We start from the raw sequence: 18,388 nt of genomic DNA, 5'->3' as shown, positions 1-18,388 counted from the left end.
TTTTTAAGGTTGGGAGCATGGCATGGGATGTGTGGATTTATTATTGGTCACATATATTGCTTGGTTGTGGCTATCACTTTGAAGGCTTCTATGGTTGTATTTCAATGATATTTTTGTTGAATAATAATATATGGTGATGAATGCTTTTGGAGATTTGTTTTTTCCCTCAATGAAGATTTCATTGGGTATATCTTGTGTCACATTTTTGTGGGTACATTGTCTATTATCTTGCATGTGGATTTCAATTGCATATTTATTTTAGATCTATTATGGGTTATGTAGAAACAATTATATTTTTGGTTGCAAGTTTCCCTAAAATATCATATTTGGAGGAAAAGAAGCATTATGCAAATTATTTACATATGAAATGAAGAAGGAATTTGAAATGTCTATGTTTGGTGAGATTATATTGTTTACTAGTTTACAAGTATATCAAATGAAGCAAGGTATCTACCTTACTCAATCATAATATATCAAGAAGATATTGAAAACCTTTGGAATGGAAGATTGAAGACCACTTAGTACACCCATGGCCATAGGACATAAGCTATTTAAGAATGATGATTCTTCTAATGTGAATGAGACATTATATAGATCAATGATTGGAAAACTACAATATGGTTTTCACACTAGACGTGATATTGCATTGGTAATTAGGATTGTTGCAATAATTTTTGAAAGTCCTAAGGAGAATCACATAGTGGAAGTGAAAAGGATAATAAGATATCTAAAAGGAACAAAAGAATATAGCTTTTCTTACAAGAAGAATGACAAGTTTGAACTAAAAGTGTACACACATGTCAATTGGTCAGGAAATGTTGATGGCACAAAGAGTACAATGGAGGAGCTTTCTTTCTAGGAAAGAGACTAGTTTCTTGGAAAAATAAGAAGTAGAATTGCATTTCTCAATCAACAGTTGGAGCTAAATATGTGGTAGCAATAGTAAATTGTTTGAAAATATCATGTGGATCAAGAAATTATTGAAAGGTATGAAGGAAGAGGTCATTGATCCAGTTTTTATCTATTGTGAAAAAATAAGATCTAAAAAAATATCAAATAGTCCTATGATGCACACAAAGACAAAGCACATTGCTATCAAGTATCATTACTTGAGAGAGTTAGTTCAAGAAAAGGAAGTGAGATTGGAGTATGTAAACACTGAGTAGATAGTTGATATTTTCACTAAGGAAATACCTAAGGATGATCATGAATATTTAAGAGGTAAATTAAGGGTGATTACCCTAGGCAAGGCTACTTAGAATGAGATCGATATTTGCATTAAATGTTTTGATCAGAATATCTTACAAGTTGATGTAGATAATCCTACTTTAGGAGTTCCCTAAAGTAGTAAAGGAAGAAGAAAAGAATTATATATTAGTCATAGACCAGATGAGAAAGGTTAAGTATGTACTAACATCAAGATATCTACATGATCAAGATGTATGAGATAGATAAAGTGTCTTTGGAATTGTTTTTAAAGTGGAAGATTGTGAGGTAGTTACCAATGCAATAAAAGGAAAGAGGGATAGTATGTCAGATGAAGAGAAGATGGAGTTATTCAATAAGAGATATTGGAAAGAGGGAGATTGTATGTAAGGTGTTTCCAGAATACAAAGGAGGCTAATTGATCTTATGGTCTAGAATGATAGAGGGACCTTATGTGTTGCATATAAGAGATACATGTATGGGAATTAGAATAAAACTAAAATAGAGAAAAATTTTGGACATAGAAATAAGAATCAAATGAGACTAATGATATTAATGAAGAACTGATACTAAACATAGAGGGATATTTATCGAAATATTGCATGTTTTGGATTGTAGGTAACTAGAGGTGTTTCCATCAATGTCAAAGAGGGAGATTACTGGAAACTACAATTGGAACAATTGTTCTATTGTCGTTGATGTCAAAATTTATTGGTAAGATCATTTTTAATCTGATTTGAGTGTCATATCTAGATGATTAATGAAAATGGTTTGAGAAGTTGGACATTAAAAAAACACCTAGAAGAAAGGTTGAGTAATGGGAGGAAATTGCAATGGGCATTTGATTAGTGAGACTTTGACAAGATAAAGTAATTATTTAAATCATGCTAAAAGTGAAGAAGACATCTACATTGAAGTCTTGAAGAAGTGGTCAAAGAATGACGAAGTGCATAGGCTTGACCAAGTAAAAGAGATTAAGATTAAGGAACTTAAAGTTTGTGTCGACTAATGTTAGTGTTGACAGAGTGCCAGTATGTGCTAAGAAGAAGTAGTGTTGACCAAGCATCATTATTGAACAAGAATGAGTATGTGTGTCAAATATAAATGATAGTAGTGACCAAGTAACCTAGTGATGACTGAGTGCCAGAACATAGTGCAGTTAAGGGAAAACATTTAATAGTTTATGAGGAAATCATGATTTCTAGCCAAAAAAATGGATTTCTTAGAATATATAAAATGTGTTGAAGAAAAGGAATGATAAGTTGGATCATTTAATTTGAGGGAAGCCATTTTTTTGTATTTCTATCCAAGGATTCAAGGAGAAGTTTGAAGAAGTTTCTAGAAAACAAAAGAGGATATGAAATATTAGAAGGATTTGATGAGTCTAACCAAATCCTAAGATCTATAGTGATGTTTAAGTGGTAAAAGATTAGAATTACATATTTAAGGAGCTATAAGGGATAACCTAATGAGGTTGGAGTAGTTTTTTATTCTATTGATTGGAAAACTTAAGTAGGACACTAAGAAGAGAAGTGAAGACGTGAAGAGTGATTGCATGAAGGGTTGCCAAGTGAACCAAAGATAGAGATGAAAATGAAGGCCAGCTAGTTGATTAGCATGTGAGCCAAACTATGATATATATTTTCAAAGTGGGTTATTTTTTTTGATCAAGATCTATTGTTAATTTCTAACAATTGTATCAATATTGATATCCTTTAATTAATGTTGACTTAATAGTCATATATAAATACTTTAATCAAGGTGGCATTCTAATGGAATGTTCTAAATCCTCTAACAAAGCTATCCCTAACAAGGTGGTTAAATCCTTTAACAATGTCACATCTAATAGTATCTTTTGTAACCTTTAATGGGTTGGCTCCTAATAGAGCTCACTTCAAAAGAGTGAAAATATTAGTGACATGTTACTGGTGTTTTTTTCCCAAATTGGGTTTCCATGTTAAATCCTAATGTCAACTTGTGTGAATGTTATTTATGATGAGTTATTCTTAATGTTTTACATTCTAGAAGTTTTTAATAATTAGGATATTGGACAGCTAGTTTATGTTATTGATAATCTGCTATAGAAGCTGAGCTAATGGATGCTTAGATCTTAAGTAGTTGAAATGTTGAAATGTTCAATTGGTACATATGGACCTTGGATAACTTATTCAACTCCCCTCCCTCTTAGTTATTGTAAATATTCTAACAGTGACATCACCCCAAGAATATCTTTGTGATACTCAAAGATGTACTTAGGAGAAATATTAGTGAATATATATGTAATTTGTTCCTTTTATGCTTGCATATTCTAGTCTTACTTCCTTCTCTACAAATTTGTCTCTTAGAAAATGATATTTAATGGATATGCTCTTAGTATTCAAATTTGAGACATGATTCTTTGACATGTTTATAGCTCTTGTATTATCAGAATACATAATCATGGGTTCATTAGAGGATATGAAAATGTCCTTCAACATATAAATCATCCAACTACACTTGGTGAATTTTTTTTGCACTAGAAACATACTCTACCTCTATACTAAACTGGCATATACAATCTTGCTTCTTTCTTATCCATGAAACTAATATTCCATCTAGGATGAATGCTCCTCTACTCATAATTTTAGTGCAATTAATTTTTCCTACCCAACTATATCAATATTAGAATATCAAGTAAAATCATTATATCTTTCATACCATATACCATATTCTAATATGCCTTTCAAGTACCTAAATATTCTCTTCATTGTTGTAAAATGAGATTATTTAGGCTCTTCTTCATATCTTACAAAAAAATGCAACTATAATTGTTATATCAGGACTTTGATTTATATATTATAATCATCCAATCATATATGTGTACCTTTTCTAATAAGTACTAGGTGTACCAATAGTAGAAATCAATTTATATCTAGTCATCATAGGATTTCCAACTAGTTTACGAATTTCCAAACAAATTCTTCCCAATAAATCCTTAAGATACTTTGTTTGATATATAAATATTGTTGGAAGGATTTAATGGGAAACAAGATACTAGGAGGGGGGGTGAATTAGGATCTTAAAGTTTTTCTTCTAAAACCAAATTAATGATTTCACTCCTAATTCATCTCATATCTTAAATCTAACATCAAAATTATAATGTTGAAATGTAAATGAAAACATCACATCCATTAAAAGATTCAACACATAACACAAATAATTTGGTTACCCAGAAATAGTTCAATATGAAGGTAAAAATGGGATGGAGATCAAACCCACAAATTTTCATTGTTGCAATAATAAAGTCAACCTATTAGGGTCACAATATTTTATCATTATATATTATCTACCCTATAAAGGGTATACCCTATTAAAAGGTATTAAGACTACTAGGTCTTACCCTATTAAAGGATTCTATACTGACATTCAAGTAAGGACTCTATTAGGATATTTGCATAGACCTAGTAGGATCACTAAATTAAGAGATGTTCCCTAACTCAATCTATTAGAATTGATTTAGTGCCTAACCTTTATTTTTCTTTACAAGATGATTTCAAATCTCTACTATTCAATGTCTCAATCTGATCTCTTAATCTAAAATCTTAGTTATGTCCTTCACTATTTGGATTGCTCTATCTGATTTCCTTTTAGACTTAGCCTTTATTTTTGTATTTTATCCTTGTTTTCTCATTTATTTGTGCATTCAAATCCTATTCATATCATACCATCACTTATATTGATCCTATGGTTATAACCCTCTTTAAATAGATAATCTTCAAAAGTTTTGGATCATAATCAATGCTTCATAATTCATCTCTGTTTCATTCCCCTTTTTATTTTATGATTGGTTAATCTTCTTTCCTCTGGATCATTACCTTTTGTAAAGATTTGTAAACTCCATCTTAACTATCTCTACAATCTTTAAATATTATATAGAATTTGGTCAAAAAAGGTTTACACAGGTTTCTATGCAATTAAAAAATCATATGAGAAAACTAGTTTTCTCAACATTTGAATGTTGTGATGCCCAGTTATTACTAACTTTCACGATGGTACTCATCTTCTACATACTTGGCCTTTTTTGTTTACTTTCTCTCAACTATCTTACTATTTACTTAGTCTCACCTATAATAGCTCATCTTATGTATGTGCTCAACCTCAACTAGGGTGCTCGACAATCTCTGACTTTATCGACATGTAATGTAAAATAAACAAGTCCTCATGTTCTCAACCTATAGTAGATGAATCAATTGTGGTGATGGCCTTCCATCCTTGCCTAGTAAATGACTAAGTGTTTGGACACTAATAGAAAACCTAGGCATAAAGGTCAAAAATCTCCCCCTTTGACATTAGTGGTAGAAACACTTTGTCATGAATAATCAATCCATACAATAATGCTCCCCTTAAGACTATAATTTGGATCTACAATTTGAATCTACTAATGTTGTTTCATCTGATGTCTATGATTCTAATTTTTGATTTTTGATATATTTCCATAATTTCTTCTTTCGCTTCCCTTTTTTTTTGACTTCCCCTTTGATTCAACTAATTTCCCCCTTTTTTCTATCACTTATGGATTGGGGTTTGCTAGGGCTAACTTATATTTCTCAAAAATGATTTGTGGCTTGCCAAAATGTCAACATAGCCTTTATTCCATTGTCTCTTTACTCTCTCAAAAACTTGAATTTGAATTTCTAGCTTGGCAGCTAGATCAGTTAGGTTTCCAATATTAGAGAAATGTGTGTATTTATTCATAATATTTTTTGCTATTAAGATTGCCTTCTAAATAATTTCCAAATGTTGTAATAATTGGAATTGAATTAATATAATTTTTTTCCTTATGTCACTAACTCAAACTATGAGCTCAACTAACCTCTACTATCCAAATGTCAACTTGTTGTACGAGGGTGAGCTCAAACTTGCACAATTGCTCAATGGAACTATACATACCCTCATGTTAGCGTATAATATATCAATAGGTCATTGGGTTGCCAATGTGAAGAAATCAACATCACATAGCTTCATCTACAAAGTATGAATAGTCTTAAAAATTGCTTCTCGCTATATGACTAAATTAGAAAGATCTACTTGTCTATGTAGAAGTTCTTAAGAGACTTTCTCTAATACTTTGTGCTTAAACTTTCTTTTGGACCATTGCATTAATTTAACATTGGCCTCTATATCTTCTAATTTAAATTTGTCAATTATGTGCACTAACTCATCCAAATTTGGATCTTGATTATTTAAGTCAATTATGCCAAATGCATCTACAAAATATCTTTACTCGTATCTAATACCTATTTATTTTTGTTCTCTCTCCTTAATCGTTCTTTCTTTTCCTTGTGGCTCAACAAAATTTTTAACTCCCATATTTTCTCCAATGTAAAATTGTTGAAGTGATACATCAGTAAAGCAATTACCTCATCTACTAGATTTACTAACTCATTTATTATCTCTTCTAATTGTGTCATAATTAGAGCTTGTGGGGTTATATCACTAGGTAGTGGTATCTAGAATTGTTCGCCCTTCTCAATCAATCTAGATACATGTTTCTTCTACTCTTGAGTATATGTAACCTATTGTTTAGGTGTTCCATTCAATGGTTCTGATAGATTTGCACTTGTGATGCAGGAGCATCCTGGGTTACCATTTTTACCCTACTCACCTTTGTTCATCCTACATGTTGGAATCGAGTGCTAGTTTTTTGGAATCGAGTGCTAGTTTTTTCTAATTTTTTGTTACTGTTGAGCTATTTAGTGGATGCCAAGTTACCATAGCTCTAGTGGATGCCAAGTTACTATATCTTAGTGGATACCAAGTTACTATAGCTTTAGTGGATCTTGAGTTACTATAGCTCTAATGGATGTCAAGTTACTATAGTTCTAATGGATGTCAAGTTACTATAGCTCTAATGGATGCTAAGTTCCTTTAGCTCTAGTGGATGCCAAATTTTGGTAGCAATATAGTATTGACTAAGTGTTCCTTCATGTGCCGATTGAATCTTTTGGTGTTGAGTGCCTGTATTTGTCTATGTCCTTTGATTGAGGTATGTTTGTCTGGTCCTAGTTCGGGCCAACCTTGCACATATTTAATTTTGATATTGGAAGTTAATATTTGATGTGATTTTACTTGTGGTTATGCATGCATTTAATGTAAGGCTTAATTTTGTGATAGGTCAAACTATGGCCACACAAGTATTTAAGGAGGTCTAGGAATGAGTTTTAGAGGTAGAACTTAGAAGATGTGAAAGTTGGAAGCATGTGTGTCTAGAAATTTGAATTTGAAGCTAGATTGTGGATTTGAATGCATTTTTTATCTGGTCATAACCTAGAAGGCCTTATAGTTGGGCATGTATGCTAATTATTTGATGAATCAATAAGTGTTTTCTCTTCTTCCTCCTTTGCTTTTTGTTCTTTGTGTTGTGTTTCTGATATATTAACTCTTACAAGGTGGTTTAGATAGTTTGGTGTACCTTTGGCCCTATATTTTCATCCCTCCCTATGTTAGGTGGTATCAGAGCTTGGGGTTCATCCTTGTAGTGACTGGATCATGTAGAACCCTGAATGAATTGGGTTGTAGGGTTGCAAATCTATAGATTTGACCTATAACTTGCAAAAGATTAGAATCTTATCAGAACCTAATTTGTAGAGATGGTTTGAGGTAGAGAAAATGTTGATAATGTAATATTGGATACATTGAGATAAATTGCAGCTAGAATGGATGTTGTAGAGACTACCCAGAGGAGAGGAGAACATCTTGATTATGTAAGTGATGATGAAGCAGTAGCACCAAATTGTAATCTATAACCTAAAGAAGACCAAGATGAATCAAGGTTGTTGAGAGTGTTGTCTCAAGAAAATTCAAAGCCTATTGTAGAAGTTGTTCCTTATGATGGAAAATTGGATGCAAATGATGTGTTGGATTGGATCTCTAATATGGAGAAGTTCTTTGAGTATGAAAATTCTCCTAATAATAGGATGGTAAAAAAAGTTGTTACAAGGTTAAAGGGTCATGTCTCACTATGGTGGGAGCATTTGTAAATTGATAGACAAAGGAGAGGAAAGGAAAAGATCAAGAATTGGCCAAAGAAAAAATTGAAAACCACATCTAGAATAAGAATTACCACATTTCCATTCGGCCTTGTTTCCATCATTAGTCTTCAATTCAATTTTTCCTTTATCTTACATAGAATTATCAGATCTACCACCTTCACCATAAGATCTACCTTTTCCTCTCTGGAATCTACCACCTGTACCTCTTTGTCTTTGTTCATGCTTCTTTCTCAAGATCTCCTTAGCCTTCAAGGCATATTGGTATGCTTCTTCCACACTTTCATCTTGAATTGGTAAACAAAGTGAAGAACAAATTCCTTCCTACTAATTGCCAAGTTAGCTTGTTGAGAAAGATACAAAATTTGAGGCAAAAAGACATAAGTGTGAAGGAGTATGCTAAGTAATTCTACAAGTTGGATATCAGATCTAGACATGTGGATGATGATATTGAGAAAAATGCAAGCTACATAAATGGACCGAGATCTAGAATTCAAGATGAAAGTGTGGAAGAAGCATACCAATATGCCTTGAAGGCTAAGGAGATCTTGAGAAAGAAGCATGAACAAAGACAAAGAGGTATAGGTGGTAGATTCCAGAGAGGCAAAGGTAGATCTTATGGTGAAGGTGGTAGATCTAATAATTCTATGCAAGATAAAAGAAAAATTGAATTGAAGACTAATGATAGAAACAAGGCCGAATGGAAATGTGGTAATTCTTATTATAGAGGTGGTTTTCATTTTATTTTTTAGATGTGGTAGAGAAGGGAATAGATCCTTTGAATGTAGATCCTCTGAAAGTGGGCAAGGTAATAGAAATGTTGTGATTCAAGGAGATGATGAGCATTCACCGAGTGGACCTAAGGCTGGAGAAAATTTGATGGTGAGAAGAACCTTATGTAATAAGGGAAGTGATGAGGAACCTATCCTTAGGAGAAGTCTTTTCAAGAAAAGATGTAAGATGGCTAGAAAATATTGTAAAGTGATAATCAATAGTGGAAGTTCTACAAATTTTGCATCAGAAGAGTTGGTTACAAAGTTGCAATTGTAGATTCAGAAGCATCCTAAACCCTATCATGTTTCATGGATCAAAGATGAGCATAAGCTATTGGTAAGTGAGAAATGCCTTGTGAAATTCAATATTGGACACTACTTATGCCTATGGATAGTTTTCATATCACTATTACATTTGAGGTCATTTTTTGACCATTATTGGTCAAAATTTTGACCCAATTTTTGACCAAATTCAACCAACCCATTGGTCAAAAATTTTTTAATCAAAATTTCAACCAACATACTAGTTGGTCAAAATTTTGACCAATACATTGGTCAAAAAATTTCAAAACTATTGGTACAAGTTTTGCCAAGCATTGGTCAAAATTTTGACCAATGTTGGTAGAAAACTGCACAACATTGGTCAAAATTTTGATCAATGCTTGGAGGAAAACTACCAAGCATTGGTTGAAATTTTGACTAATACATGGTAGAAAACTACCAAAATTTCCAAGCATTGGTCAAATTTTTTACCAATGTTTGGTCCAAAAAAATTTGAGGCTCACACTTGTTGAGGTTCACTTCAATAATGGCCCTTCCTATTAAATTGTTGTCTAAAACCTTTCTATTGAGATAATGTGTTATGAGCTCTTCATCAGTGGGATGGACCATGAATCTAGGAGGTAGTTGTGTATCACCCATATCATGACTGTAACTAAAGTTAAGAGCCTCTATTATTGAATTCTCTTCCCTATCACCCATATTCATCTCCTTTGCTATGAGAAATGGGGAAGAGAATTCAATAATAGAGGCTCTTAACTTTAGTTACAGTCATGATATGGGTGATGCACAATTGCCTCCTAGATTCATGTTCCATCCCACTAACGAATAGCTAATAACACATTATCTCATTAGAAAGATTTTAGACAACAATTTCATTGGAAGGGCCATTGCTAAAGTGGATCTCAACAAGTGTGAGCCTCAGGGAGGGTTCAATTACCTCCTTTATTATTCACTGTGTGTATAATCCCACACACCCATTTGACCTCGAATGATGATATGTACTGAATGCTGAGTGCTCCAAAACCATCCATTTCATGCCTTCATCTATACACAATGTCTTTCTAGGTTCTTTGTACTCACACACCCATTTCATTTCATATGACCATCTAAAAATTGTGTCACTCTAAGATGTCAACTTCTTCCTCTTGATTGATCATCTCATAACTATTGAATGAGAGTTTTGGGATAAGCTATAGGCATCCATCAAAGCATAAAGGATTTTTTTAGATGGTGTAGATGAAGTAGTAGCATTTGCATTGGGAGACATACTTGCAAAATGGAAGCATAGATAAGTCATGTCAACTATTTAATAGGATGCCTGAATGTAATGTGGTCATCAAAAGCCATGGTTTCTGGATATGCACAAAATAGATATATTGAGAGAATAGATTTGTTTAAGTTGCAACTACCCTGGTAGACATGCATGAAAAATGTGGAATCATAGGTAAGGCATTTAAACTATTTTATTGACTGCCTCCATGAAATGTCATCTAATGGAAAGCCAATATTGTAGGATATGCATATTGTCCTAGTAAGAATCATTATACAAGGAATAACCTAAGGCTTGATCAAAGAGCTAAAAATATCAAAGTACATAAAGGAACTAACAATGGAACCATGAATAATCATGATATCATAAGCTCGAAAAAATTAGACATGCTACAAGAACCTATGGGTGCCCAAGGTATATACATCACTTATAAGAAAACCATTGAATTCTTTATTGAAAGTGTAAAATCTAGGGAAGGTACAAAGCTAGATCACATTACTTAGATCAAAATTCACAAAACATAGGTACCAGGTTAAAAAAATTAAAGGTTCAAAACCACCAGGTTTGATCAGTTCAATGTTCAAAAACCATAAGTACCTAGTGCAAAAAAATGATTTGTTTAGGAGATCCATAAAAATTGGAAATCTAGAACCCAAGAAAGAATTCACTAAAATTTTTATAGGAATTGAAAAGCCAAGGATGAATTGGACAAATTTTCTTAGTACAAAAAATTTGGATCAAGTTTAATTTGATTTAAAACTAACTAGATCTAGTAACTACATAAGAAAGTCCACCATCTGACACTTTAGTATGAAAAGTCAATCAAAATCAAAGACAACATGAATACAAAACACTTTACACCAGGACATATACCATAATTCAATTACCTATTAAATAGGAATTTAAACTTGAAGAAAGTGGGGATAAAAAAATAGAGCAATCATGCAAAAGATTGGAAGCCTATCATGCAACTGCTCATAGAATTTCCAATTTCACTACCATAAACATTAGATGTTTACAACCAAAGAATATCTTCCTTGCTACTGATATCCACATCCCATAATATGATTTAATTTCCCATCCAATAGGCTTTGACTCAATCCTTGATTAGGAAACTACCATAACACATTAATACAAACTTCAGTCAAATGTTCAAAAATCATTTCCCACAGCTTTCTACAACTATTAGTATTTCCTACCTATCAAATAAAAGACAACAAATATACATGATTACCTGAGTCAATAAGCCAGTTTGAGACAACAAACCTCTAACTAAAGTTTGGCTTGTTGGATTTTCAAGACCAGAAAAGTTGAAACCAAATCCCATACATCCAATTGATCGATGTGAACCTTGATGTGGTAAATGCCCCCAAATGGGACCACCAAAACTTCCACGTCCTACACCAAATCATCTATTACACTTCACTCTTACATTCTTGTCTCCTGATGATGGATCTTGTAGTGTGATCTGAAACATTGATCCTAAAAATACCATACACAATCAAATTGAAAAAAAAAATTTTATTTTTCAAATAGATTAATGTTGATGTAGCTACAAGATTATGCTTACCACAAATTCATTTGATGCAAAACATTGATGTTAAACCACACATTCATTTGATCCAAAACATTGATACTAAACCAAAAATTCATTTGATCCAAAATAATGATGCTAAAAATATTTACACAATTGAATTTAAAAATCAAATTATAGTGTCATTCAAACTTACCATATTTGAAGGGGTAAGCAATGACATCCACTACAATGTCATAGATGTCTGAGTAAATAATAGTTGATCCTGGCAGTGACCTCTCCAAGTTGGAGAGAGCAGGTGCCCAATTTCTGTTGAAGTAGGGTGATGCATCATTTATTCTTACATTGCATGGCTTCCTTGCCACAATAAGAAATGTTCTCTCTGAAGGTGAACATCCCAAGATGGATAGCCTTGCTACTATGAGCTTTATGGCTCCAGCATTGTATAGATCCTAGCATGGTTACTGTTAACATTTCCTATATTGAAGAAATAACTAACACCCCAATCAGCATTCCCTATAGCCAAGTAGTAAAACACATTTTGTACAATACTCAAAGTATGTTGTTCCCCAAAAATGGCTATTATTCGAGATGTATATTCCCTGAAATACTACACTTGCTTCCACAATGCTATCACATTCTGCACAACCCCCACAAAATATAAAAGCTCTCAGTCGAAACAACAAATTACCCACATTACATGCACTGGTAATGTAACCATTTTAATGCTTAAATGGAAATAATTTAAAAAGACTTATTCATGCCTACCCTACTCTCTACAGTAAAATTATCATAGCTAGAACTAGCTGAAGCGAAGCTTACTCCTGTAAGAAAATCATCCAAGGTGAGGCTATAATCCAGATATGTTGAAACTGCTTCTTTGATGCCTTGTGCAGATGCTATAAAAAAAGCTCCACATGATCAATACTACAAGGGAAGCAAATATATCATTTCAAGTAGGAATACAAACTTGTTTGATGACATGAAAAAGGAAAATATTTCAGCCACTACAACTAGTTTTTGAATTTAAATACAAGGATTAGATTTTTAAAACAGACCATCTTAAAAAAACTAAAGGTGGTGGTTTTTATATGGATCTAAACACTAAATATTAACATTTGTACTAGTGACAAGTTAAATCATTTCAAGCAAAAAAAATTCTCCTATATGACATCGTTTTCTTTCCATCAGTTCTCTTTTCTAGCATCCACAAAAAAATCTAATAACAAAAACTCAAACGTGACTATTCGAACCAATTAACAACAAAATAATTATAGTAATAACAAGCCAAGCTTTAACTAATACTTGGTTTATGATAAACCACTAAAACTAAAAACAATAACCATATGCAATTATTGCTCCATATCTAAACAAAATCACTAGTTGCAAAATAGAGATAGTTCTACACACTTAAGGCATAATTATCATTCAAGCAAAACTTCCAGACTTAAGAACGGTAATCTCAAAAATGACTTTTCAAATTAAAATCAATGATAAGGGCACCATCAAAATGACAAGTCAATCCTCAATTTTCAAATTAAAATCAGTGATAAGGGCACCATCAAAATGACAAGCCAATCCTCAATTGGGAAGTGGTTTTATAATAAATAATTGGAAATATAAAAACCTTACTATTTTCAACAATTGTCTTATATCAGGCCAAACCACAAAATATTGAAAAGTAGAATTTTCTGAACTCTGAACTTTGAAAGGTGTATTTATTATTGAATTAATATGTTAAAACTTATGACACATAAATCATTGGTAAGTACGAGATATTTTCCACATCAAGTCAAATTCTAATATTGCTATCAAGATTCAACAATGTAGTTTTTGAGTCAAACTCATTGAACCATGACTCATGCATAGTAGTTCACACAAACTCATTTCTCATGAGAATGAATGGAACACTTAGCACTCATTGCATCTAGGTAGTGCTCACAAATGTGAAGCGCCATGACTTCCTCAAAGGCTCACCCATTCAAGTACTACTCCAGCTCAAGCAAGCTTAACTATGGAGTTTCCTCCATGGTTTAAACCACTCTACTTGCAATCTCATTTAAAAAACCTACAACAAGTGTTGTTCATTATGAACCATTCATTAGAAATCCCCTTGAGCTCATTAATAGATAAGCCTAATATTTTCCATAGCAAGTCAAATTGTGATATTGCTATCAGGATTAAACTATACATTTTTTGAGTCAAACTAATTGACCCATGAATATATAATATATGACCCAAGAAAGAGGGTAAAAATTAAAATATAATGGATTATATGTCATTTCCTCCTACTACCAGTCCTATCTGACACTTGCTCTAGAGTATGAAGCTGGGGAACTTGCATATAACTTGGAAGAGATTAAGATTTTAGGAATCAGATATGGTTATGCATGTTCAATTATAAAAAGTTCATTTCCTGAAGTTCATTTCATAACACAATTGTACATGCAAGTATGTTTCTTAGGAATCTTTAATATTCCAAACAATAGAGTTAGGGGTTCTGATGCTCAAATGGAATTGAGATTTTTTTTGCTAACGTCTTAATAATGAGACATAGAAGTATTGATTTCAAAATACTACTGAATATTCATGTCATGCATAGATTCCTGAAACTGAAGTAGATGTTAGAGTAGAACTATTTTTATGTTATTACCATTGGATTATCATCTTGTTAAAAAAAATTGGGAAGACATATTGGACACTATTTGATTTTCCTATTAATTCTGTCAATTTGTGTTAAGTTTGGGTTAACTTTTGATAAGGGATATTTCAAAGAAAATAAAAACCACCAAGATAGTGCATTCTTTATAGACTTGTAAACTAACATACATGGTAAATAACCTTATTTTTAACCAAAATGACATTGCAGTATCTATGTTTTTCTTATTGCAGTGACTAATTTATCTTGTTGAGCTTCTTAATGATTTGCAAGCAACTAGTTGCCTATCATATTATGGTAGATATTGGTATTCATTCAATTTAAATATGATATATTATAATCCCTACCTATGTAAAATACACATCATTATTGATAAAGGGTAGAGGGCCTAAGACAATTGGCATCACATCCAACTTAGGCTTGCATTTTCCTTCTTTCTTTATAACAAGGGCACTATACAAATGCACAGTCAGTGAACATCTTGATAAACCATATTTTCAAGAACTTAAATGCCACTAATTTGTATTCACTTCACTGATTAGGAAATTGAAAAAATAAAAATAAATTACATCAAATGAATATACCATCTTACCTTAGTTGGATCAATAATTCCTACAGCCATTAAATCTTCATAACCACCTGTAGTAGTATTGTATCCTTAATTTGGATTATCATTGGAAAGGACCTATAAAAGACAAAGATAGGGCTATCATTTTACTACCATGAAGACTAGAAAGAGCTATTTGCATCTAGTATGCCATCAAGTTAAATTGAATAAGATTGTACACCTAGGCACAATGTCAATTTACTTAAATTCAATAGGCTTCATAAGGACTAGAAAGAGTTGTCTACATTTAAGCTGATGTCCAATGAAATTGAATAGGACATACCTAGGAAAAAGATCTTAAATCAATGAGATCATATTAATAGTTATGAAATAATTGAGTTTAAATATACTTGATTATATTCAACAATTTCTTAGGAGTTGTAATAACTTTTTCAACCACAACACTTCCATTTACTCCTGCATTCTTTGCAATTAGTTTCACCGAGAAGCTCTTAGGCCATTTAATAATACTTGCACCAATTAGCAAACACCAATGAACCAAAAAATTCTAGAGCCAGATGTTATAAACACATTGCAAAGCTAAGTCTTATATGACAAAGCATTATCTACATATCCATTAAGGATTATACAGCCACTTCCTTGCCAACTATACTTACTTTTGTAGCAAACACAAAATTAAGCTACCTTTTGTTCCTCATTTTCAAGTGTATCTCTAATAGAATTAACCTTTGAAGTAAGCCTCAAAAGAGCACACCCTCTGCCAACGATAATGCCCTCTTCAACAGTTGCCTGTTTATAGAAATTTATTAGTGAATTTCTCCAATAAAAATAATATAACTTCAATTAATTTTTCTTTCTATGAGGGAGGATCAAAGGATAGTAGAAAAAAGAATTAGTCCTCTTTAGACCATTGGAGAATAGTAGACAAAAGACTTTTTCATTCCATACACAAATGGCTTAATAGTTAATTTTTGCTAGCATAGGAATTGGCATGGGAGTTTTACGCATTTGTATCAAATGAAAAAGTTATTTATAGAGAAGACTTCCATACCTTTGTAGCATTCAAAGCATCCTCCACTCATAACTTCTTTTCCTTCAACTATATCTTTGTTTGTGCTCCTACCTACCAATCATACTTCTTATCATCCATCACATAACTTGGCTCATGCTTATTTATTATCATAATGATATAGGCACAATAAAGCCTATCTTAATGAATGATATGTATTGACAAAATTTATCTATTACTCAGAGAAGTTTTTAATAGTGAAACATATAGAAGACTAGACACATTTCAATAACTTCACTTGTACAACTGCAACTCCCCCAGATAGTTTAGCCATCCTTTTATTCATTTTTTCTTTCTCATAATCTTGTTTAGAAACCTAGAAATAAAGAAAATATTCAATTGTCAAATACATTCTACAAGCTAGGTTGACAATAGCATAATTCTCTAATGAGTTATTCTTCACCAATATATTGATATGCTCAAAAAAAGACAAAGTATTAACCATGATGAGATACTACATGCAGACAAAGGAGAAATAATATAAAGAATAAAACTAAAGTACTCTAATTACAAAACATAAGACTGATAGTCCATGCTAAGGCCCAAAGAACACACACACACATACAAGAAGGCATACCTCAATCATTCTCCTAATTTGATTAACTCTTCTCTCAATAGCCTCTTGAGTCATTCTATCACTAACTATTTTTGTTGAATCTTTTGCTAGCACTATCTTGGTAGTAGTTCCCAGTTCCCAATAGTGTCAAGGGTCAGCCCCACTTCATCTCTAATGACAGTTCCTGCATTAAAATACATTATTTAGATGTTTATAGTTGTCTATATTATTGAATAACATATTAGGAGAATGAACTCTAAAATGACATACTCCTAAGTTGACAACTTACTTTTTTCACTCAATTTAAACTCATCTACAAAATATTAAAAAGGCTACTTCATTATGGCCTATGACAAATTGATCAACATAATTAACATTGGATAGAAAATTTCCATCATAAATGATGAAGAGACAAAAATTTAGGGTTCACTTGATAATCATACTACTAAATAATGCCTTCAGTCAACACAAAAATGTCATCCAAATATTGACTTTTCCTTTCTCCAAATCTAGGAGCTTTTAAAGTAGCAATCTTTAGTGCACCTCAAAGCCTGTTGATGACAAGGGTAGCCAGGGCTTCCTTCTTAAAGTCTTTAGAAATTATTAAGATAGGATAACCACCATGAATTGTATCTTCCAATATGCAATTCATATCTTGCATTTGTTATTTTCTTATCAACCAACAAGAGTTGTAGGTTGTAAAGAAAAATAAATATATTTCTATGTAAAGTTGCCTAATTCCTAATACATGTCCAACCACTCTCTTACAATAGCTAAATGATAAGTGATCACTTTCAAAATAGGCTAAAAATGGAAAAAATGATTTCAATCCATATATTAGTTACCTAACAATTCTCATACTCTGTTGTCATCTTCTCACTGTCTATCACAAAATATGGGGAAATATAGCCATGGTCAATTGCATTCCCTCTACAATGTATAAACTATTTTCTACACTTTTTCCTTCTTCAAGGGTTACTATACCCTTCCTACCAACTTTACTCAAGGCCAATGCAATCATATTTCTAACTTCATAATTGTTCCCAACACTTACTATGAAAATACAATAAAGGAAAGATCATTATTGATTAATCATGCAACGGTCAAACAAAAATAACCATAAAAAATGGGAAAAGCATTTTACTTTGGCAAGTTTCAAGAATGGAAAAAAATACAACTATATCCAACAATATATCTCAAACATGAAAATACATATCTCACATACAACCATTGCAACCACTGATAAGCAACATGATCAAAATTATATCTAAGCCAAATCAAAAGGAATAACTAAGGAATGTTTTATTCTAGAAATGCATAAGATAAAACATATTGGAGCACTCAAACAACTCACTCTAATTTTGATGAAATTTATGACATAATTCAATAAAATTTACAGGAAAGTAAACATAGGTTTTAAATTCTAACCTTTTTCATAATATG

The 18,388-nt window shown here is 32.1% G+C and overlaps 2 pseudogenes; both read right to left on the bottom strand.

The window, feature by feature from the left end:
• Positions 1–12,275: 12,275 nt before the first annotated feature.
• LOC149531490 (GDSL esterase/lipase At2g42990-like) lies at positions 12,276–14,051 on the bottom strand (annotated as a pseudogene).
• A 1,154-nt stretch (positions 14,052–15,205) lies between these two features.
• Positions 15,206–17,597, bottom strand: LOC149531489 (ruBisCO large subunit-binding protein subunit beta, chloroplastic-like; annotated as a pseudogene).
• Positions 17,598–18,388: the final 791 nt, after the last annotated feature.

This window comes from Cupressus sempervirens, chromosome 11, assembly GCF_028749045.1.
Source record: "Cupressus sempervirens isolate cs-2001-9-10 chromosome 11, ASM2874904v1, whole genome shotgun sequence".
Classification (NCBI taxonomy): Eukaryota; Viridiplantae; Streptophyta; class Pinopsida; order Cupressales; family Cupressaceae; genus Cupressus; species Cupressus sempervirens.
Note: the sequence above shows the minus strand (reverse complement) of the source record. Positions and strands in the feature narration are given on the sequence as shown.